The sequence below is a fragment of the Sus scrofa genome, chromosome 14 (genome assembly GCF_000003025.6).
Source record: "Sus scrofa isolate TJ Tabasco breed Duroc chromosome 14, Sscrofa11.1, whole genome shotgun sequence".
NCBI lineage: Eukaryota > Metazoa > Chordata > Mammalia > Artiodactyla > Suidae > Sus > Sus scrofa.
The window spans coordinates 4,074,338-4,100,162 of NC_010456.5; the positions used below are offsets into that span (position 1 = coordinate 4,074,338).

Here is a 25,825-nt window from a genome sequence, read left to right on the forward strand (position 1 = left end):
AATACATTTTCTTTATTCATGGTTTCCAACTTGCTACATTCTGATTATCTTGAAAGAGGAGACTTTCTTTATCTTTATAACTATCATAATCTCTATAATATTAGTATCTTTCACAGTACCTGATTCAGGCACGAAGAGTCTTTTCCTTAATAAATATCACTTGGAAAACTGAGATTTGGAATTGGCATAAGGAAGTATTTCAGATAGTCACTGCTGCTCAGAGATGAACCAGGTACCCACTAGAACAAGGGTGCCTCACATCAGAGAACAAAGATTTCTAAAATTGCTTTTAACTAAATTTATCAGAGCTCCCATATAAAGAATGATCAAGGAAGTTCCCATTATGGCTCAGTGGTAATGAGCCTGAGGATGTGGGTTCGATCCCAGGCCTCGCTCACTGGGTTAAGGATCTGGTGTTGCCATGAGCTGTGGTGGGGGTTGCAGAAGTGGCTCGGATCCTGCGTTGTTGTGTCTGTGGTGTAGGCCAGCAGCCGTAGCTCTGATTCGACCCCTAGCCTGGGAACTTCCATATGCTGCAAGTGTGAACCTAAAAAGCCAAAAAACAAAACAAAACAAAAAAAAAAGAATGCTCAATAATTTCTCCATAACCATGAGGAAAATTAACTGACTTCCCTGGTTTATAAGTGCAGAATATTATGAGAGATAAAAGGGGAGAACTTAGCTTGGCTTCCACTCTTACTCAACTTTCCTTCTGCACCTGCCTCTGTGTGTGTGTGTGTGAACATGGAAAGTCCTACTGAGAGCAACTTAACAGTAAGAGCTGGAGGCAATTGATGAATAAAATCACTGAGTAATCAATTTCATAAAAGAAAAATGTTTTCATAATGATCAAGTCTAAAGCTATTTCTCTGATAATTTGTTTTATTGCAACTGAAGATTGCTACAGGACAAAATAATCTAAAGTGATGAGGGTCCTTTTTCTTTTTAGTAATGATAAGGAAAATGCTTAGGAGAAATACACTTAAGTGGTAAACTTTTTTGAAAAGCAAATAGTATAGGTCGTATTTTCTTCACTTGTGTCTCAAATGCCCAGGCCAGATCTGTGGACACCACATAGAGATTTTTCTAGAGACAACATGACAATAGACTAAACACGGCCATGAATGCAGGATGCTCAAATCCCCTAAGATAGAGTTTGAGTAGATACATACATAAGGATGGAGTCCTACAGGAAATGTTGGCCTCTCTCTGTAGCAAAAGAGGTGCAAAGCAGTTGACGCGAGAACGGGAAATTCAAGCAGGGTTCCAGGGCTCTCCTCCCACCCAGATGCTTAGCCTTAAACAAGTCACTTCATGTTGGGCTTTTGTTTCTCACCTAAAACATGAGAGACACAATTGCTTGCACAGATTTTAGGACAAATCTGTATCGTCTCAATAGCTAATGCAGGAAGCATTTTAAATAAAAGTCTGGCCTGACATTGGGAATATCTGGAACATTCTTAGTTTTCAGTATTTGCATGAATTTTGAAATGCCAAGCCTTGTGAAAATGTCTTCTACAGCTTCCCATGTGTGGCCAATCAGGACAAACAGCAACTCATGTGAATTGAGTAAGAAAAAGACACATTTTAAAATAGAAAAATCTTGCCCCATAAAACTTGTGTCACTATGAACACTGAGAAAGGTCAAAGAACAATTTCTTTTAGTTGCTCAACAGTATCAGACAAGGTTAAATAAAAGGGACAATTGCCTAATATGTACTCCTTCTCCAAACCATAAAAAAATTAGCAGTCACATGAGGCAACTGTATTTAAACCAGGAAATCCTGAATCAGAAAGATAAAGAAGTAAATGTCTACTGGTATAAAATCCTACAGAACATGAGAATATGCAGTTTAAATTCTAAGGAGACAAGAAAATCAGAGAATTGCCTAGCTCAGTGTATAGGAATATTTGATAGCATGTACTTAATTCATAACACTAGTAGTGACAGCATAGAATCATAAGGATAAATTAACATAAAAATATTTAACATCTTTATTTATATGCTTTTTTTGTATAGCATTTTACAATTTTTTTTTTTTTTTGGTCTTTTTAGAGCTGCACCTGTAGCATATGGAAGTTACCAGGTGAGGGGTCCAATCCGAGCTCTCAGCCACTGGCCTATGCCACAGCCACAGCAACATGGGATCCGAGCCATGTCTGTGACCTACACCACAGCTCATGGCAACGGTGAATCCTTAACCTACTGAGTGAGGCCAGGGATCAAACCTACATCCTCATGGATACTAGCCAAGTTCGTCACTGGCTGCATCACAATGGGAACTCCCTAGTGCTTTACAATTTAAAAAGCGTTTTCACACACATTGTCTGAATGTGAGACTCAACAACACTGTGAGGTAAATCGATTAGTCTAATTCCATTTAGACACAGGTTCCTCCTTCCTCCCAGATGCCAAAGGAATGGCCTACAGAAATCAATATGCAAGTCCTTTCTCAAAGTCATGTCTTTAATGGACCGTGTTCCCCTGTACAGAAAGCTTAAATTATTACGTTATGGAAAGAGGAGTACATGATTATACTGTGATATCAAAGGCTAAAGAAGACTTTTTTTACATCATTCTGCTTTTCTGTTCCCTTTCTTTTCCGAAAGACTAATTGACTATGCCTCTAACATGAAAAGGATGTTCCCTAAGGAAACACGTGTAACGAGTCCTACGTCGACCCCTCGGTGACCTCCAGACCACAATTCCAGCCATTGTTTATTTTCCTTACCAGTCACAATTCCGTGGCTTCTCAGGAAAAGGCCATTATATTCTCCATGCATGACCCTTGGAAAGAGTTACTCACTCCTTTTATTTTTTATTTATTCTTTTGAGGGCCCCACCCGTGCATATGGAACTTCCCAGGCCAGAGGTCAAATCGGAGCTGCAGCTGCCGGCCTACGCCACAGCCATGGCAGGATGCAGGATCGGAGCCTCGTCTGCAACCTACACTACAGCTCACAGCAACACTGGATCCTTAACCCATTCAGCAAGGCCTGGGATCGAACCCACATTCTCATGGATACCAGTTGGGTTCGTTACTACTGAGCCACAACAGGGACTCCAACTCACCAATTTCAAATGACAGATCACAGAGGAAGTGCAAAGAAAGCCATCACATATACTTTTTATCATCAGTTCCAACCTTTTTTTGCTTTTAGGTAGCAAGATAAAAGACACGGGCAGTTAGGCAGTATGAATAAAAACAGATGGTCAAAAGGATCTTGAACCTTCAAAAAGGGTGACTATCTCCTCACATGTTTTCTTAGTCAAATAGGGCAGGGAAATAAGCATCTGGTAAAATAATTGGATCTCCAGGGTGGTGCAAAGAGGACTGACTACTCCTAAAAACAAACATAGGGCTCCATCAGAATTATTTCAATGATTTGACGGCCTTATGGTTATTTTGACATTTCTTTCATATATATATATACATACACATATATACATACACATATACTTAAACCTCCATGGAAATTATGTAATGATGGTATAAATAGTGGCAAAGCATATGAAGAAAACATAGTGTCTAGGATTGAAGTCATGCAAAATTAAAGATGTATGATGGCATGTCTGTGTTATGCAATGAATCACCATCATGCAGCAGGATGCTGATACTGGATTTATCCCACAGCACCACATGTCTACACTAAAAACTGGGAAAAAAATTTACCAAGCTCTTGGTAGGTTTGCAAATCTCCAGGAATGTGTTATCATGTAAACACCTTATCTGAATAACTGCCATATATTCTTTTTTTTTTTTTTTTGGCTCTTTTCAGTTTATTGCAGAAAGGCATTACATTAGTCCAAGTTAAAAGCAGACCCAAATGGTTCCATTATACAAGCTGTGAGGTTTTTAAACTGGTGACGAGGAACAGAAGGGAAATTCTACTCATTGCAAGGAAATCCTCACTTAAGCTTCAGTGAGCCAAAGGCACTTAAAACCCATGAACCTTCAGCTGGTCGTCCTTAGCCAGTCCAGTCACTGCAAGGAACTGCCATATGTTCTTGCGCTGGTCACCCTGTAGATGAATGACTTCTCCATAGTCTGGATGCTCAATTACGGTACCATTGCAGGCAAATTTCTTCTTAAACGCCTTCACTAGTTTCTTTTTATCGTAATCCTCAGCGATCCCTTGGACAGTGTTAAGATCTTCCTGCCGTTTTTCTGTTGAATTTTTATATGATCCCTAAGTGCCAGCAGGGATCAGATCACCATCCCTACCTACACCAGCAAAGGGATGGTGAGAGTGGAGGTTCTGGATCGCGGACCTACGATAAGATTCCTTTTCTTCACTGGAAACCTCCTTCAGAAAGCAGCTGTGGGAGAAGGCGGGCTCGGGTTGGGGGATGGAGCAGCTGGAAGCAAGGGGGCTTGAGGGGGAGGCTGCTGAGTCCTCGGCTGTGGCTCAGTGACAGGGCCATATATTCTTTATGTAATAATGACAAACTAGAAATCAATGGTGCTATACTACTACAGAATTCCTTTAATTTCCAATTGCAAAACCAAACCAATAGCACAAAAATAATATCTCTGCTTACTGAGACCTAGGCAGTCACATATATTACAAAAGAGCAAGTACTCTATAAATCTTTCTATAGCACATCTTCCTGAAACATGAGCTGGTCCTCACTGAGATGTAACAAATTATAGAGACCTTACAAGATCATCTACCCAATCTCCTATATTAAAACAGATTTCAATTGATTGATTGATTGATTTAGTCTTTTTAGGACCACACCTGTGACATATAGAAGTTCCCAGGCTAGGGGTCAAATAGGAGCTGTAGCTGCCGGCCAACACCACAGTCACAGCAATGCTAGAGCCCAGCCTCGTCTGCAACCTATAGCTACGCCCCACTGAGCAAGGTCAGGGATCAAACACGAGTCCTCGTGGATACTAGTCAAGGTAGTTACCGCTGAGCCACAACAGAAACTCCAAGACAGATTTTAGATGAAAAATGTCAACCTTTAAAAAAATCAATCTGAAAAACACAAGCAGACACACAAATATAGGGAACAGACTTGTGGTTGCCAAGGGGGCAAGGGGAGGGAGTGGTATGGACACAGAATTTGGGGTTAGTAGCTGCAAACTATTACATTTAGAATGCATAAGCAATGAGATTCTACTGTTCCCACAGGGAACAATATCCAGTCCAGTCTCTTGGGATAGACCATGAGGGAAGATAATACGAGAAAGTATATATATATGGAATATATATATATGGGATAGTGTATATATATAATGACTGGGTCACTTTGCTGTACAGTAGAAATTGGCACAACATTGTGAATCAACTATACTCTAATAAAAACTTTAAAAAATAAAAACTGAATTTTAAAAATCAACCCAAGTTTGCAACATTTAGGAAAATAAACCCTGCTTGTGTAAATCTCCAAGGGCAAAAGTTTTCACAATGAAATATTTCAAAACACAGAATAATTCTATAGGCACTGAAAAAAATAGCAATCAAATATGAGCCCTTTAGAAAGCTCGAAGGGTAGAAAATCAAAACAAATACTTGGAGTTTGTTGTGGCACAGCGGAAATGAATCTGACTAGGAACTGTGAGGTTTTGGGCTCAATCCCTGGCCTAGCTCAGTGGGTTAAGGATCCGGTGCTGCCATGAGCTGTGGTATAGGTCGAAGACAGGGTTCAGATCCCCCGTTGCTGTGGCTGTGTGTAGGCCAGCAGCTACAACTCCCATGGGTCCCCTAGCCTGGGAACCTCCATATGCCGCCGGTCTGGCCCTGAAAAACAAACAAACAAACAAAAAAAACCCCTCAAAATAATAACCAAAAATTCTTACTGCCTCTCTAAACGAATCTATACTTTTATACTCACAGCAAACTCTGCTTTGTAAAAAATAAAACAAAAAACTTGAAAACACATTGTTTCCATCTAACACAGCTATTCTTCACGTCTCACAAATAAAGCCATATTTATAATGGAGAAAAACATTAAAATAGCAAAAAATTAATTTCTTCCGATGCAATCATGTTCTCTCTCTTGTTCAAGATAACTGAGATTTTTAGTTTTAGAAAATACACAAGCACCCAACGGGAATCTATGAGATTGAGAAACTGAAAGATTAATTTAGGGAGTTCCCATCGTGGTTCAGTGGCAATGAACCTGATTAGTATCCATGAGGATGTGGGTTCGATCCCTGGCCTCCATCAGTGGGTTCAGGATCTGGCATTGCAGTGAGCGGTGTGTAGGTTGCAGACAAGACTCAGATCCCATGTTGCTGTGAACTGTGACTGTGGCCAGTAGCTAAAGCTCTGATTCAACCCCTAGTCTGGGAACTTCCATATGCCATGAGTGCAGCCCTAAAAAGACATATATATATATATATATATATATATATATATATGTATATATATATATATATATATACACACATAAATTTGGGATTAGAGTATGGACCTGCTCACTACAAAAACCTCCCAGTTGTGATTTCCTTGCTGAGAATCCAAATTCTGGGAATTTAGGGTTTGGATTATTTGTATTTGCTAGTTAGTCTGTAAGGGAAAACAAAAGAAGATGAAGGAGCATTTCCAGGACATGTCCGGCCATAGCCTTCATGCCTATAATGTCCTGGTATAGGTTTGTTTCAGTCCAGGGAATGCCACCTCTCACCAAGATGCAGATCTCTGGGCATCAGAGTGGAGCTGCCAAAAAAGCAGAGAGACAAAAGTCAGTGGTCACCAACTGGCTGCCACATCTTTCCAAAGTCATCACATTCTCAAATATCATCCAAGCAGATGCCTTCAGAGCATCTTAAATATAAATATGAAGGGAAGGCATCAGTTGGGCTTGTCTCCTGATCAACCTTTCTAAGGTAATACCAAAGTATCAGCACTTGAGAGGCAGCTCACTTATAAAACTTCAGGCTTCAGGAAATTCACAAGCACAGAAATTACTCTATTCAAGGACCTGGGGGTGGTTCATGTTGAACACACATGATGTATTGTCTCCTCGGTTTTTACTGGTAACTCCTCATACAGAGAAGTGGCCCTGGACTCTGGGTTCCAAAGCCATTTCCTGGTGCACTTCTTAGAACTGTAACTTTTCAAGGGTAAAATTCTGATAATTAGGAAAATCTCTCACTTGTTGCCATAGTACAAACTGAGCCAGAACAATTCCGAGTGGAATTTACCTTCCACTCCGATGTAAGCACAGTTTCAGAAACACTGACAAGTTGTGTAAGCCGAATCTGAAACTTATTTCTTATTTTTTTAATTTATTTATTTGATTTTTATTTTTTCCATTATAGCTGATTTAAAGTCTTCTGTCAATTTTCTACTGCACAGCAAGGTGACCCAGTCACACACATACATATACATTCTTTTTTTCTCACATTATCATGCTCCATCACAACTGACCAGACAAGTTCCCAGTGCTATGCAGCAGGATCTCATTGCTTATCCATTCCAAAGGCAATAGTTTGCATCTGTTAACCACAAATTCCCAGTTCCTCCCACTCCCTCCCCCTCCCTCTTGGCAACCACAAGTCTGTTCTCCATGTCCATGATTTTCTTTTCTGTGGGAAGATCCATTTGTGCCATATATTAGATTCCAGATATGTGGTATCATATGGTATTTATCTTTCTGACCTACTTCACTTAGTATGAGAGTCTCTAGTTCCATCCATGTTGCTGCAAATGGCATTATTTTGTTCTTTTTATGACTGAGTATTGTCCATTGTGTATATATACCACATTTTCTTTCTTTCTTTCTTTCTTTCTTTCTTTCTTTCTTTCTTTCTTTCTTTCTTTCTTTCTTTCTTTCTTTCTTTTTTGTCTTTTTGCCATTTTCTTGGGCTGCTCCCACGGCATGTGGAGGTTCCCAGGCTAGGGGTCTAATCGGAGCCATAGCCACTGGCCTACGCCAGAGCCACAGCAATGCAGGATCTGAGCCGCGTCTGCAACCTACGCCACAGCTCATGGCAATGCTGGATCCTTAACCCACTGAGCAAGGCCAGGGATCGAACCCGCAACCTCATGGTTCCTAGTCAGATTCGTTAACCACTGAACCACGACAGGAACTTCTATACCACATTTTCTTAATCCATTCATCTGTGGATGGACATTTAGGTTGTCTCCATGTCTTGGCTATTGTGACTAGTGCTGCAGTGAACATACGGGTGCATGTGTCTTTATCAAGGAAAGTTTTGTCCGGGTACACTGCTGGGTCATATGGTAGTTCTATGTATAGTTTTCTAAGGTACCTCCATACTGTTCTCCATAGTGGTTGTACCAATTTATATTCCCACCAACAGTGCAAGAAGGTTCCCTTTTCTCCACACCCTCTCCAGCATTTGTTATTTGAACTTATTAATGATAGCCATTCTGACATGTGTAAGGTGGTACCTCATAGTAGTTTTTGATTTGCATTTCTCTAATAATCAGTGATGTTGAGCATTTTTTCATGTGCTTGTTGGCCATCTATTTCTTACTATTTTTAATCATTAGCTTTTGGAGAGTAACATTACGTTTCAAAATGCTACTATACAATACCTTAGAAAGAGGCAATACCAAGAAGCTACAAATAATCCCTAAACTTCAACATACGTAGAGGTTTAGAGATTTCATTTTACTAAGTCCTTTAAAAATCAATTTCATTTGATTTCAAGCCCTGCACTGTGAGGGAGCCAAGAAAGATATTATCATCTCATTTTTATAGACGAAGTATCTGAGAATCTCAGGCTGGTTAGGTAAATTGCCACCCTCAACCCACATTATATGTAGAAAGACAGGGACTTAAATATTACCTGCACAACAACATGGACTAGTAAAGGTTTACCTTAACTCATCTTCCTTAGAAAAATAATAACAATAATAATAATAAAATGTTCATCTTTGAACTCTGGTGACTTTCAGCTCTCAAAAACCACAGCTAGGAGTTCCCGTTGTGGCTCAGTGGTTAACAAATCAGACTAGGAACCATGAGGTTGTGAGTTCCATCCCTGGCCTTACTCAGTGGGTTAAGGATCCGGGGTTGCCTGGGAACCTCCATATGCCGCAGGTACGGCCCTAAAAAGACAAGGAAAAAAAAAAGAAAGAAAGAAAAAGAAAAATCAAAGACCAAAGAGGGAGAAAAGGTACTACTCTGAATCCTCTGCTCTTCCACTTGGGAACATTGCCTTAATAAAAAGAGTTCTAGGCTTCCAGGCAGAAGATGCAGATGGTCGTATTGGATTCATCCAAATAAATGTCTTTAGGAAATTCATTTAGTTTCTCAACCTCTGAAGGAGGGAAATGTAAATATGGGCGCTTATCCAGAGGGCAAATGGGCTCAACAATCTTAGAAGAAACAAAAATGAGGAAAGTTTTTTTTTTTAATTTTTTTCTCTTTTTAAGGCTGAACCTGTGGCATAAGCAAGTTCCCAGGCTAGGGGACCCATAGCAACACAAGATCTGAGACAAATCTGAGACAGCTTGTGGAAACACCAGATCCTTAACCCACTGAGAGAGGCCAGGGATCGAACCCGCATCCTCATGGACACTGTGTTGGGTTCTTAAGATGTGATAGGAACCCCTAAAATGAGGAAAGTTTTAATGGTGGAAAGTCAGTTGTGAGATGGAGGAACTTTACAAGTAAAAGAATTTTAAAACAACATTAAGCGGGACTTGAAAATGCCCCTGCCCAGAACAATGTAATAGAAAGTATACTCATTTTCTCTCCCAGAGAGAGCCCAGGGTCTCATGTACCAGCTCCAAACTTGGTTCTCTGGATTACTGGCATTTTTCTCTTTTTTTTGTTTGTCTTTTTAGGGCCGCGACCGTGGCACGTGAACGTTCCCAGGCTAAGGGTCAAATCAGAGCTATAGCCGCTGGTCTACACCTCAGCCATAGCAACGCCACATCCAAGCCCCGTGTCTGTGACCTACACCACAGCTCACGGCGATGCTGGATCCCTAACCCACTGAGTGAGGCCAGGGATTGAACCTGGAACCTCAGGGTTCCTAGTCGTGTTCTTTTCTGCTGTGCCACGTCTGGGAACTCCTGGCATTTTTCTTTATGTCTAGATAGATCCTCAAGGTCTGCAATCTATGACTAAAGGATGAATTTAATAACTCTCACGTACATTGCTCCTCCTTAAAACACACACACACACACACCCATAATATACCTAATTGAGGGAAGTAAGAATAAAACAGGAAAACTGCATTGACCATCGACGTTTGGAAAAGGGTATATTAGGGACTGCAGTAGTGTTCCCCTGTGTATGACATCACTGTGTACTGCTTGGCTCCTGCTCTGCTGATAGAGGAGGTTTCTTGGTCAGTTAGTCTCATTGCCCCCATCTGATCTCACAAAGGAGCTCTCTTGTTTCTTAATACCTTTATTCAGCTGTTACACACATGCCATACAATTCACATATTAAAATGGACATTTCCTTAAAAGAGACACATGCACCCGCATGTTCATTGCAGCACTATTCACAATAGCCAGGACATGGAAACAACCCAAATGTTCATCGACAGATGATTGGATTCGGAAGATGTGGTATATACACACAATGGAATACTACTCAGCCATCAAAAAGAATGACATAATGCCATTTGCAGCAACATGGATGGAAGTAGAAAATCTCATACTGAGTGAAATGAGCCAGAAAGACAAAGACAAATACCATATGATATCACTTATAACTGGAATCTAATATCCAGCACAAATGAACATCTCCTCAGAAAAGAAAATCATGGACTTGGAGAAGAGACTTGTGGCTGCCTGATGGGAGAGGGAGGGAGTGGGAGGGATCAGGAGCTTGGGATTATCAGACACAACTTAGAATAGATTTACAAGGAGATCCTGCTGAGTAGCATTGAGAACTATGTCTAGATACACATGTTGCAGCAGAACAAAGGGTGGGGAAAAAAATATAATGTATACATGTAAGGATAACTTGATCCCCTTGCTGTACAGTGGGAAAATAAAATAAAAAAATAAATAAAAAAAAATAAAATGGACATTTCAACAGTCTTTAGTATATTCACAGTTATGTGCAATCATCCTCATAGTCAATTTTATACCATATTTATCAATTCACAAAGAAACCCTGTACCCTTGAGTCACCTCCGTTAGTTCCCTTTTCCTATCCAGATGCATTTTGGAGAATCTCTCTTATTCAGTGTCCTGCTTAGAAATATCTAAGGTAGAAGCTCTAAGTGATCTTGGGGTTCTTTTTTTTTTTTTTAGGGCAGCATTCGTGGCATATGGAGGTTCCCAGGCTAGGAGTCTAATTGGAGCTACAGCTGCCGGCCTACACCACAGCCACAGCAACACCAGATCCAAGGTGCCTCTGCGACCTACACCACAGCTCACAGCAATGTCGGATCCTTAACCCACTGAGTAAGGCCAGGGATCAAACCCACAACTTCACAGTTTCAAGTCAGATTCGTTTCTGCTGCGCCACAACAGGAACGTCTCTTCTTGGGGTTCTGAAACCAGTTTAATAGTTCCTTTACCAGAGTTCCTGTCCTGGCTCAGTGGAAACAAATCTGACTAGCATCCATGAGGAAGAAGATTCGATCCCTGGCCTCCCTCAGTGGGTTAAGGATCCGGCATTGTTGTGAGCTGTGGTGTAGGTCGAAGAGGCAGCTTGGATCTGGTGTTGCTGTGGCTGTGGTATAGGCCAGCGGCTACAACTCTGATTCAACCCTTAGCCTTGGAACCCCCATGTGTTTCGAGTGTGGCCCTAAAAAAAAAAAAAAAAAAAAGACAAAAAACAAAACAGTTACTTTACCATTCATGTCAGGCCAAGGATTTAAGGATTACCTTAGGTTCTGAGCATTGGTAATGAAATTTCCTTCTTATTCTTCAACTCTATTTTTGTTTGGAAATGGTTACAAATTTAGAGATATTTTCAAGATCAATCCTATTTTAGGAGTTCCCATGGTGACTCAGTGGTGTTGAACCTGAGTAGTATCCATGACGACGAGGGTTCAATCCCTGGCCTCACTCAGTGGGTTAAGGATCCTGCGTTGCTGTGAGCTGTGATGTAGGTCACAGAATCAACTCAGATCCCATGTTGCTATGGCTGTGGTGTAGGCTGGCTGCTACAGCTCCAATTTGATCCCTAGCCTGGAAAATTCCATATGCCAGAGGTACCGCCCTAAAAAGATTTTTAAAAAAATCAGTTCTATTTCAATTTTAACTTTTTTAATTTAAAAAATTTTATTTAATAAAATTGAATATATTTAAGGTACACAGCCTATTTTATTTTATTTTATGTCTTTTTGCCATTTCTTGGGCTGCTCCCGCAGCATATGGAGGTTCCCAGGCTAGGGGTCTAATCGGAGCTGTAGCCACTGGCCTACGCCAGAGCCACAGCAATGCGGGATCTGAGCCGCATCTGCGACCTACACCTCAGCTCACAGCAATGCCGTATTGTTAACCCACTGAACAAGGCCAGGGATCAAACCCGCAATCTCATGGTTCCTAGTCGGATTCGTTAACTACTGCACCACGACGGGAACTCCCTACAGCCTATTTTAATACACATATACATAATGAAATGATTACTATAGTCAAGTTAATTAATATATAATGTCTTCACATAGTTGTCTGTTTTTGTGTAAGTGTTGACAACACTGAAACATACCCTCTTAGCACAATTCCAGTACACAATATAGAATTGTTAGCTATTATATCACATCCTGTACATTAGGTCTTTAAAACCTATTCATCCTGCATAACTGAAACTTGGACGCTTTGACCAACATCTGAACACTTCTCCAAACTCCTCCACCAAGATAACTGACATTCAACTCTGGGGTAATAATTCAACTTTTTTAGCTTCCATATATTAGTGGGATCATGCAGTGCTTTTCTTTATGACTTATTTCACTTAGTATAAGGTCCTCCAAGTTCATTCAGCTTGTCTCAAATGCGGGCTTTCCTTCTTTCCCATGGCTGAGTATATTCCATTGTACATATATTACTTAGTTTTCACATATTTGTGAATAATTTCTCCTTTTTTTTTTTTCTGTTACGGACTTCTAGATTCATTCCATTTTGGTCTAAAAAGATATTTGGTATGATTTTAATCTTCTTAAATTTGTTAAGAGTTGGTTTTGACCAAATCCTGTGCTCTAGCCTCAAACATTTTTCATATGCACATGAGAAAAATGTGTATTATTCTGCTGGCGGTGAAAGTTTTATATCTCCATTAGATTCATTGAGTCTACGGTGTTGTTCAGGGCTACTGGTTCTTTATTGATTTTCACTCTGCATATTTGTTCTATTACTAAAGTGAGATATTGAAATCTCCTATTTTTGCATTATTAGGAATTTTTCCCTTTAGATCTGCCAATATATGCTATATATATATTTAGATGTGCTGATGTTAGGTGCATACAGATTTACAGTTTTTATATTGCTGAATTGACTCTTTTATCATTATATAATAGCTTTGTTTGTCTAAGAGACAGCTTTAGACTATTTTGTCTAAGTATAGCCACTCGTTTTCTTTTTGTTACCATTTACATGAATTATCTCATTTTATTCATTTATGTTTAGCCTATATGTGTTCTTCTTTTTTTTTATTATTATTATTTTTTTTATTTTTTAGGGCCAAACCCAAGGCATATGGAGGTTCTCAGGCTAGGGGTTGAATCAGAGCTATAGCTGCTGGCCTATGTCACAGCCACAGCAATGTGGAATCTGAGCCTCATCTGTGACCTACACCACAACTCACAGCAATGCCAGATCCTTAACCCACTGAGTGAGGCCAGGGATCAAATCTGCATCCTCATGGATCCTAGTCAGGTTCAGGTTCGTTAACTGCTGAGTCATGACGGGAACTCCAACCTTGATTTTTTAATCCACTCAGTCACTGCATCTATTTATTGAGGAGTTTCGTCTATTTTACATTTAAAGTAATTATTGATAGGGAAAGGTTTCCATTGCCATGTTGTTAACCACTTTGTCTTGTAACTTTTCCATCCCTCTTTTTCTCTCTTGTTGTGTTCCTTTATTTGTCTTTTTGTTTTGTTTTGTTTTGTTTTTATGGCTGCACTCACAGCATATGGAAGTTCCTGGGCCAGGGGATGAATCCAAGCCACAGCTGCAACCTACACCACAGTCGTGGCAATGCCAGATCTTTTAACCCACTGCATTGGGCTGGGGATTGAACCTGCACCTCTGCAGCTACCTAGGCCTCTGCAGTCAGACTCTTAACCCACAGAGCCACAATGGGAACTCCTTTTTCAGATTTTTTTTCTTTTTTCTTTTTTCATTAATAGGTTTTGATTCCTTTCTTCTTTTTCTTTTCTTTCTTTTCTTTTCTTTTCTTTCTTTCTTTCTTTCTTTCTTTCTTTCTTTCTTTCTTTCTTTCTTTCTTTTCACTTTTTAGGGTCGTACTTGCGACATATGGAAGTTCTCACGCTAGTGGTCAAATCAGAGCTGCAGTGCCAGCCACAGCCGCAGCCACAGCAATGTAGGATCCAAGCTGCATCTGTGACCTACATCACAGCTCAGGGCAATGCCAGATCCTTATCCACTGAGTGAGGCCAAGGATTGAACCCACATCCTCATGGATATTAATCGGGTTCATTACTGCTGAGCCATGGCAGGAACTCCTTGATTCCATTCTTGTTTTCTTTGTGGTTACCAAGGGGCTTACACAAAGTATAGTTAAAACAATCTATCTTAAACTGGTAATATCTTAAGTTCTTTTGGAGAATGCAATATTTTTACATCCCTTCTCTCCACAATATATACTATTTTCATAATTTACATCTATTTATGTTGTGTATCTATTGAAATAAAATAGTTGTAGTTGTTTTGAGTACTTTCATAATTTAAACTTTATGGTAGGATTAAGTATTTTCCCACCACCACTCTAGTAATACCGTATTCTGGTTTTGCCTATATATTTGCTTTACTAACAAGTTTCATACTTTTTTAGGAGACCAACACTCAGGCAGCAATCAGAAAAGTCAGGGCACTAGATGTGCAGTCTAACTCCTTTCAGAGAGACCTGGGAGCTGCGCATTATTGCCTGCTCTGCCCTGAGCCAGCAGGAAAAGCCATCACAGGCAAAATGCTAAAAACTAAAAGTAAGGTGAAAGTCTTAAATGCAGCCAGAGGGAGAAAAAAAGACATATTATTAACAAAAAGTTGATAATAAGACGAAAGGCTGAATTTTTGAGAGAAATTATGGAAGACAGAAGAAAATAGAAAGGTGTCGCTAAAGTATTGGGAAAAAATTTTAAAAAGGAGAGAAGGAAGAAAGGAAGAGAGGAAGAAAGGAAAGGAGAGAGGGAGGAAAGGCAAGGCTACAATCTGGCATCCTCAACAAAAAGAGTCTTTGAAAATAATGACAAGCTAGGAGTTCCTGTTGTGGCGCAGCAGAAACGAATCCAACTAGGAACGATGAGGTTGCGGGTTCAATCCCTGGCCTCACTCAGTGGGTTAAGGATCTGGCATTGCCGTGAGCTGTGGTGTAGGTTGCAGACGCAGCTTGAATCTGGCATTGCCGTGGCTGTGATGTAGGCCGGCAGCTATAGCTCAAATTCGACCCCTAGCCTGGGAACGTTCATATGCTGTGGATGCAGCCCTAAAAAGACAAAAGATGAAAAGAAAGAAAGAGAAAATAATGACAAGCTAAAGATATTTTCAAGCTATCAAAAGCTGAGAGACACAAGTGATATATCTAATCACTTGTGATGGAACATGATGGAGGATAATGTGGGAAAAAGAATGTATATATATATATGACTGGATCCCTTTCCTGTACAGCAGGAATTGACAGGACATTGTAAATCAATCATAATAAAGAATTAAAAATAAATAAATAAACTTTTGGCAAAATGCAGCAAAAAAAAAAGTATTCAACTGGAAAAAAAAAGGTGAGAGAATTTACATTAGTAGACCTGTATTCTAAGAAATATTAAGGGAAGTTACTTTGCTGAAGGCAATTATCCTGGATGGAACTACAAAGCTGAAAGAAGGAAAGAAGAGCACTAGAAAAGGTAAATTTGTGTGGAAAAAGGCACTGAAAAAGATGCTGACTGCCTAACATAATAATAATGTCTTTTGAGGCAACATAGGTACTAATGGAAGTTTAAAAATGACTAAAACAGCATTAAATATAGCATGTTGTTCAAGAAGTGGTAAAAATACTAATTTAAAAGAATGATAAAATGTCAAACATGCATATTGTAATTTATGAGAAAACCACTAAAAGAAAAACATTGAAACATGTAGTTAAGAACTAAATAGAGGAGTTAGAATGATAAAAATAGTTAACGTGGGAGTTCCCGTCGTGGCCCAGTGGTTAACAAATCCGACTAGGAACCATGAGGTTTCGGGTTCGGTCCCTGCCCTTGCTCAGTGGGTTAACGATCCGGTGTTGCCATGAGCTGTGGTGTAGGTTGCAGACACGGCTCCGATCTGGAGTTGCTGTGGCTCTGGTGTAGGCTGGTGGCTACAGTTCCGATTCGACCCCTAGCCTGGGAACCTCCATATGCCGCGGGAGCGGCCCAAGAAATAGCAAAAAGACAAAAAAAAAAAAAAAAAAAAAAAGTTAATGTGGAGTTCTGCGATGCAGAGAGGGCTCAGGATCTGGCACTATCATTGCCATGGCTTGGGCGGCTGCTATGGCTCAGGTTTGATCCCTGGCCCATGAACTTCCGTATGCAGAGGGTGTTGCCAAAAACAAACAAACAAAAACAAAAAGTAATTAATGCAAAAGAAATCAGGGAAGCGGCTATAAAGAAATAAAGAATATATGAATCAAATGAAAAATAAAAATCAAGATAAAAGACTTAACCCTGTTTAAAACTGACTTTTTGCTCTCTGTGACTGACTCAGTGGACTAGTGAATTAGAGACCCTCTCCCATAGGTGAGTTAGATGCCCATCCTCAGGTTACAGCCGTAAAACTTAGGGCACTGGTTGTGTGGACCAACCCCTTCCAGGGAGAATCTGAAGGCTTGGTTTTAGCACCAGAATGAACGGGGGAGGAGAAGGTGCAGGAAGCGCCCACACTCCTGTGCAAGATCCCAGAGGACCACTAACTGCCAGCCCACCAATGCCTCTCTGTAGGTGATGTAGATAGATGTCTAACCCTTGGGCAAGAGTTGGGAAAATTGGGACAAGTGCAATCTAAACCCTTTCAGGGAGAAGCTGAGAGTTGGTCTTTATTGACGGTTTGCTTTACACAGGGCTTGGGAAGCTGGGGGAAGTGCTTATGCTTTTGTTTTGTTTTATTTTATTTTTTATTTTATTTTATTTTATTGCTTTTTAGGATGCACCTGCAGCATGCGGAAGTTCCCAGTCTAGGGGTTGAATTGGAGCTGTAGCCACAGCCACAGCAACACCAGATCTGAGCCGCATCTTTAACTTACACCACAGCTCATGGCAATGCTAGATCTTTAACCCACTGAGCAAGGCCAGGGAGCAAACCTGCATCCTCATGGATACTAGTCGGGTTTGTAACCGGCTGAGCCACAGTGGGAACTCCCAACATTTCATCTTTGAGGTGTAGTTCTGATATGAAGAAGTTCTGTGACTACCACCAGGACACTGCTTAAAGACTTGGTTTTCTCATGCATAAAGTGGAAGAGAATTTTGACCTTTTAAGATACTTTGAACACCAAAATTGGAAGAAGTAAAATAGACTAAAACAATGAAGCAGATTTTTTTAAAAGATAAACTTAATGTTTGGAGTTCATTAAGTTTATTTTATTGAGGTTTAAAGGATGTTGATGAGGATTTCAAGAAGATACTCAGAGGTGCCATTTATAGACTACGCAGTCAGTATAGTGGTACATACAGGCACACAAATAGACTTACCCAGGTAATTTAATTTTTCTGGCACTCTTCTCTCCTTGTGCTATGTATATTCCAATGTCTAAAGAGTCACTTTTTTTTTTGTCTTTTTGCCTTTTCTAGAGCCGCACCCTCAGCATATGGAGTTTCCCTGGCTAGGGGTCTAATCAGAGCTATAACTGCCGGCCTACACCAGAGCCACAGCAACACCAGATCCAAGCCACGTCTGCCACTACACCACAGCTCACGGCCACACCAGATCCTTAACCCACTGAGCGAGGCCAGGGATCGAACCTGAAACCTCATGGTTCCTAGTCGGATTCGTTTCCACTGTGCCACGATGGAAACTCCGAGTCACTTTTTCTCACTGGCTATATGCAGGGGATCAAGAAAAATTGGGGGTCATTTCTAAGTTCAGAGTTGGGAATGGGGAATGTGGGAAATATAACATAGAAAAAGGCATTTTTGTTGTTGTTAAAGTATAGTTGATTTATAGTACTGTGCCAATTCCTGCTGTACAGCAAAGTGACACAGTTATACATATACATACATTCCCTTTCTCATATTATTTTCCATCATATTCTATACCAAGACTGGATATAGTTCCCCGTGCTGTACAGTAGGATCTCACTGCTTATCCATTTCAAAGTAATAGTTTGCAGCTACTAACCCCAAACTCCCAGTCCATTCCTCTCCCACCCGGATCCTCTCTCCCCTCTCTTCTTTGGCTACCGCAAGTCTGTTCTCCATATCAGTGAGTCTGTTTCTGGAAATGCATAATTTCTTAACTGGAGATAAAACAATTGCAAATTGGGAATAGGTAAAATATTGATAAAAAGCCAGAAAGGGAGTTCCCGTCGTGGCTCAGTGGTTAACGAATCCGACTAGGAACCATGAGGTTGCAGGTTCGATCCTTGGCCTTGCTCAGTGGGTTAAGGATCCGGTGTTGCCGTGAGCTGTGGTGTAGTTGGCAGATGCAGCTCAGATCTGGTATTGCTGTGCTGTGGTGTTGCCCGGTGGCTACAGCTCCGAATAGACCCCCAGCCTGGGAACCTCCATATGCCACAAGTGAGAAAAAGACACACACACACACACACAAAAAGCCAGAAAGGACAAAGGTGAGACACAAGTTGAAGGAGTCATGGCTGCTCCTGAGTGCATAGGTGCATGTCTTCCAAGAAACTGACTTGTTCCCAAAATAAGGGACATTTTTTTCCAATTTTGTAAAAATTAACTTTTTCTTTATCATTAGCAATGCCTTTATAATCAATTGCTCCTGAAATATAGGTTGAGATAGACCTGGCTGGAAATGTCAAACATTACCTTAAAAAAAAAAGAGAGCGGTCTTAAATATCATGATTTTAAAACTTACTGTGAGATTACAATAATGACTGTGTAGTTCTGGCATAAGTCTAGATAAATTGATTTAAGAAACAGTGTGGAAAATCCAGATATTGCTGGTCAGTTGATTTTCAACAAAGATGCCAACGTACTTCAATAGGGATAGGATAGTCCTTTAACAAATGATGATTAAAAATCTTTTGATATACACACAGGAATAATAAAATTTGACCCTTACTTCATAAAAGTTAAAAATCATAATCATAAAAAAGAAAAAATGATAAAGCTTCTAGGAGAATACATAGGATATCTTTGTATACTTCTTTTTTATTATTCAGTGAATTTTATTACATTTATAGTTGTACAATGATGATCACAACCAAATTTTACAGCATTTCCATCTCAAACCCCCAAAATATCTTTGTATACTTCTAATTGGCAAAGAATTCCTCAAAAAAATTACAGAGAAAAAAAGATAAAATCAAACTTCTTTAAAATTCAAAACTCTACTCTTCAAAAAAGATTGTTAGGAAAATAAAAAGGCACACCACAGACTGAGAAAAAATATTTGTAGTAAGTGCATCTGAGAAATGCATATCCAAAATATATTAATTTAATTGAATACAAATATTAACAACACAATTTTAAAATATGCAAAATACATGAACAAAAGATATACCAATCATCAGTATACATGTTGAAAAACATTTCAAAATCATAAATCATCAAAAAATACAGAATGCTAAAACAAAACAGCAACAACAACAATACAGAATACTACAACTATGTGATATCACTACGGACACTTGAATGTCTAAAACTGAAAAGACTGACAATATCAAGTGTAGATGAGGATATAGAAGAATTAAGGAATTCTCATAACTAGCTGCTAGAAGTGGAAAACCGTACACGCATAATCAAAAACAGTTTGGCAATTTCTTATAAACATACAACTTTCCTATATTCTAACTATTTCTATACCAAGAGAAAATTTGTATATATATATATATATATATATACACACATATATACACACACATACATGCATATATTTATATACATATACACAAGAAGATTTATAAAGGAATATTCATAAAAACATTATGTATAATAACAAAACACTGGAAACAATCCAAATGTCTATCAGCAGGCGATTAGATAAACAAATTGATATATATTTATAAAATGAAATACTACTCAGCAATAACAAGGAACAAACTACTGACATACAATACAACATGTATAAATCTCAAAAATATTAGGTCAATTGAAAGAGACAGGCGTGAAAGAATGCATACTGTTTGATTTGCCTTATATAAAATTCTACAGGAGTTCCCAATGTGGCTCAGTGGAAACAAATCCGACTAGTATCCATGAGGATGAGGGGTTTGATCCCTGGCCTGGCGCAGTGGGTTAAGGATCCAGCGTTGCTGTGAGCTGTGGTGTAGGTCACAGACATGGCTCAGATCTGGTGATACTGTGGCTGTGGTGTAGGCCAGCAGCTGTAGCTCTGATTCTACTCCTAGCCAGGGAACTTCCACATGACATGGGTGTGGCCGTAAAAAGAAAAAAAAAATTAAAAATACATAAAAATGAATAAATTTACAAAAGCTCTAGGAATAGTTAAAAAGTCTTCCACACAAAAATTTGTATCCACAAACATTCATAGCAGCATTATTCCAGATAGCCCATAAGTGAGAACAAGCCAAATGTCCATCAACTTATAAATGGATAAATAAAATGTAACATATTCAATAATAGAATATTACTTGTCACTCAAAGGAATGAAATACTAACTCATGATTCTACATAATCACAAAAAACCACACATTATATGATTCTACTTATGTGAAACATACAGAACAGGCAAATCTGTAGATATAGAAAGTAGGAGTTCCCACTGTAGATCAGCATTAGCAAACCCAGCTATGATCCATGGGGATGCGGGTTCGATCCCTGGCCTCACTCAGTGGGTTAAGGATCCAGCATTGTTGTGAGCTGTGGGGTAAGTCGAAGCTGCAGCTCAGATCCTAAGTTGCTGTGGCTGTGGTGTAGGGCGGCAACTGCAGTTCTGATTCTGCCCCTAGCCTGGGAACTTCCCTATGCTGCAGATGTGGTCCTAAAAAAAAAAAAAAGAAAAAGGGGAAAAAAAGAAAGTAAATTAGTGGCTACCTAGGGCTAAGGAGTTTCAGAGAAATTGGAATTGGCTGATTATAGATTTGGAGTTTGTTTTTTGAGATGATAAATTTGTTCTAAAATTGATTGTGGTGGTGGTTCCAGAATTCAGTACACCAAAAGCCAATTATATGCTTTAAATGGATGAATTGTATGCTATACGAATACTATCTCAATAAACATGTTTTTTAAAAAAGATATTTGGATAGGTGGGTAGGGGTTGGTTGCAGATAGCAGAAAGTCATTAGAATAGGTGTAAAGGGACAATGAAATACAACTCATTGGGAAATGGGTAGGACTCTCCAAAATAAGTAGATAAGAATGATAAGAATGACGCAGAAGTTGCAGCAAGGTTCAGATGTGAAGCATTTGCATGTTAATTTTTAATACATAAGCATTTGCAAGAGTTGTAAGATGACAACATGAGCCTTTTTTTTTTTTTTTTTTGCTTTTTAGGGCCACACTCTTGGCATATGGAGTTTCCCAGGCTGTGGATCAAATCAGAGCTATGGCTGCTGGCCTACGCCACAGCCACTGCAATGCCAGATCTGAGCCGAGTCTGCGACCTACACCACAGCTCACAGCAACACCCAATCCTTAACCCACTGAGCAAGGCCAGGGATCGAACCTGCAACATCATAGTTTCTGGTCGGATTGTTTCCAATGCGCCACGACAGGAATTCCTGTGAGTCTTTTAATGGGGAAAGAAAGAGTAATTATAGGGCTGTCCTAGTTAGTTCCACCAGTGGGAATCCATTTTAGTCTTAGTGAGTATGATCTATCAGGAAGCTCCAATATCCCCAAGTTTACACTTAACCTCAACATTTTTGATATTTGGAGCTGAATAGTTCTTTGTTATGTGTGGCCCTATTAAGATGTTTAGCAATATCTCTGGCTTCTACCCACTGGATGACAGAGCAACTCTCCCTTCCTCCCACATATGTCAACCCAAAATATCTCCAAAATATTGCCAGATGTTACCCATGGGCCAAAATCACTCCTGCTTTTTTTTTTTTTTTTTTTTTAGGGCTGCACCCATGGCATACAAAGTTTCACAGGCTAGGGGTTGAATCAGAGCTGCAGCTGCCGGCCTACACCACAGCCACAGTAACATCAGATCCAAGTCATATCTGCAACTCACACCACAGCTCATGGCAATGCTGGATCCTTACCCCACTGAGTGAGGCCAGGGATCAAACCTGCAACCTCATAGTTACTAGTTGGATTCATTTCCACTATGCCACAACAGGAACTCCAAAATTACTCCTGCTTGAGAACCACTGATTTATATGTAGTTTTTTACAGGGTAGAAATAAGTGATATACTGGTAATTATTTATCAGCCAGCTTTCTTGAGGGAAAGCCTTAGTTTGTACTGTGTGTCAGTTTCCATGGTGTAAATACTCCCTTGGTGGCTTATTTCAAGTTACAAGTATTATCAACCTGCTTGCAATTCCTAAGGATTTAACAACAAGCTTTAGTGAGGTGATATACGCCAGCTTCAGGACATTGCAGATAAGGATCTACGATGCTTAAGTGAACAGAGCGTTCCTTCTCAGGGAGTCTGAAACTGCTGTTATCAAAGTGATTCCTGGGGCCAAGGTTCTAACAATCAGGAATAAGCCCAGGATTAGAACTTTTGTGATCTCCTCCCCTTGCATTGTAGATCTTGCCACCTACTCTAATCTTGATTAGAATCAAGTCCTAATGAGATTTGCTTTCCTTGGAAAAGCTGCAGAGCTGAAGCTTAGATGGAAAAGCCCTCCTAATTCAGGCAGAAATAAGCTGATGAGACTGCCTATTTATTCCTGGCCAGTCAAGCAGACATTGGGTTCAAGGCCACTAGAGAAAGCCGTTAATAATGTAGACTCAAGGTCTTGGCAGATTTATGACATTACTATGAGGTAATAAGTCAACTGGATTAACTTTCTATAGCCTAAAATGGTCCAAAGAGAGCATTTAGAGTAGGGTATGTGCAGTAGAATTTTATACAAGGGTCATTCAAATCCCTGTGCAATGATAGGAAATATAGAGATTGATGTGTGAAGTCAAAGAGAGGAGCTTTTAGAAATAATCCTGATATCAGTTTGTGTGCTTGTTTTCCCAGGTTTTTTGGGGTTTGTTTTTGTTTTGTTTTTAATATGGCCACATCTGCAGCATATAGAAGTTCTCAGGCAAGGGATTGGCGGAGACCTACACCACACTTGATACAACACAGGATTCTTTTTTTTTTTTTTTTTTTTGCCTTTTCTAGGGCCACTCCCTCGGCATATGGAAGTTCCCAGGCTAGGGGTCGAATCGGAGCTGTAGCCACCAGCCTACGCCGAGCCGCGTCTGTGACCCACATCACAGCTCACGGCAACACCGGATCCTTAACCCACTGAACAAGGGCAGGGATCGAACCTGCAACCTCATGGTTCCTAGTCGGATTTGTTAACCACTGAGCCACGACAGGAACGCCAACACAGGATTCTTTAACCCACTGCACCAGGCCCAGGATCAAACCCGCACCTCCACCGTGACCTAAGCTGCTGCAGTCAGATTCTTAACCCACTGTGCCAGAGCAAGAACTCCATCCCAGGGGGTTCTTTGAGAATCAGGCCAGATTCAGGCAAATTCTCAATTCTGCATATAATGCCTTAGCCTTTACAACTGTGAAGACTCTTCATGTGTGACACTGTGTATAATTATTAGCCTGTTTAAATACCTCAAATGAAAGGTATTGGACTTGACACTGGACAACATATAAATATTTTTGGATAAAATAGTATTTTAACTTTACCAGTGATCACAAAATATTCATGAAAATGGCCGTTTGTTTACACTAAACATTAATTCAAGGAGGAGAAAAAAAAAAAACACCAGTAAAATTATATCAGCTGCTATGACATAGATCTAAGTAATATACAAAAGTAAAAAGCATGACCATATAATCACAAAGGTTTAGGAGCAAGCTGAGATCTGGATCCTCTTGATTTGGTTCTAGCTTCTTATATTCACCTTTACTTCATTTGTGAACACCCCACACTGCCATGTTCATTCACACATAATCTTCTTTAAGACTTAAGGTGACAATTTATCCTTTTAATTCGGGCTCTTTTATTTAACCGTTTCCCAAGGAAGCTAGAAAATAAGTTTTGACATAACCGTAAATAACTTACAGTGCATGCCAATTTTCACCTTTCAAACTTTTCCTTCCATTCTTCTTTGATTCAATCATTTGTTCGCATAAATGTTTGAGTAGCTACTCTTTTTTGTTTTTTTGGTTTTGTTTTTTGTTTTTGTCTTTTTAGGGCAGCACCCGAAGCATGTGGCGGTTCCCAGGCTAGGGGTCGAATCAGAGCTGTCGCTGCCAACCTACATCACAGCCATAGCAACGCAGGATCCAAGCTGCATCCGTGATCTACACCACAGCTCAGGGCAGTGAGGGATCCTTAACCCACTAATCGAGACCAGGGATCGAACCCGAGTCCTTAGGGATGCTAGTCAGATTCGTTTCTGCTGAGCCGCAATGGAAACGCCCTAAAGTAGCTACTCTTGTACCCAGTTCTATTTCTGGTGCTAAGGAGACAGACAGAGACTGTGAATAAGGTTTCATCCCCAACGTTGTGAGGCCACAATATCGTGCAATAGACAGATAGTAAATAATATCCTATTATAATATAATAGGATATATTATATATATAATATGTATATCCTGTGTAACAATCAAGAAATGAACACTATTTTGCAATACAAGACTGTGGCAACAAATCCTCAGAGAGAAATCTGGGAATTCCTTGAAGAAAGAAGTACTTAACAAGCTAGCAGTTCCTCAAAGCCTTACATATAGACTTAGTTACCATATGACACAGCAATTCTACTCCTCCAGGTATACCCAAGAGAATTAAAAACATATTGTTCAAAAACTTTTACATAAATGTTCATAGCAGCAATATTCATTGTAGCAAAAAGTGGGAACGATCCAAATACACATCCACTGATATATGGATAAACTGTTACATTCATACACTGGAATATTGCTTGGCAATAAAAGGGAGTGAGGTATTGCCTCATGCTTCTGCATGGATGGACCCTGAGCACATTATGTAAGTGAAAAGAGCCAATCTCAAAAAACACATATTACATAATTCCATGTACATGAGATGTCTTGAATAGGTAAATCTATGGAGACAGAAAGTAGTCTAGCGCTGGCACTGGGTGAAGGAGGAGAGGGGAGTGACAGCTAAAGGGTACAAAGCTTCTTTGGGCTTGATTAAAATGTTCTCAAATTGATCATGTTTATACAGCTCTGTGAATATACTAAAAACAAGGTACTTGTACAACAAATGGATGAGTTATAACTTAATAAAGCTGTTGTATATTACATTAATAATATACAATATTAACTACTACACGTAGCCAGCACTATATGAAAGCTAGCTGATATTATTATTATTTTAAATGAAAATGAAAACAAGACATCACTTTTCACTTTGTAGGCTGGTAGAGATTAAACTGTTCAGTAATAGACAGCAATGGCTAGAA

The 25,825-nt window shown here is 39.7% G+C and overlaps 1 pseudogene; it reads right to left on the reverse strand.

Annotated features, from left to right (window-relative positions):
• LOC100524905 lies at nucleotides 3,855-24,518 on the reverse strand (annotated as a pseudogene).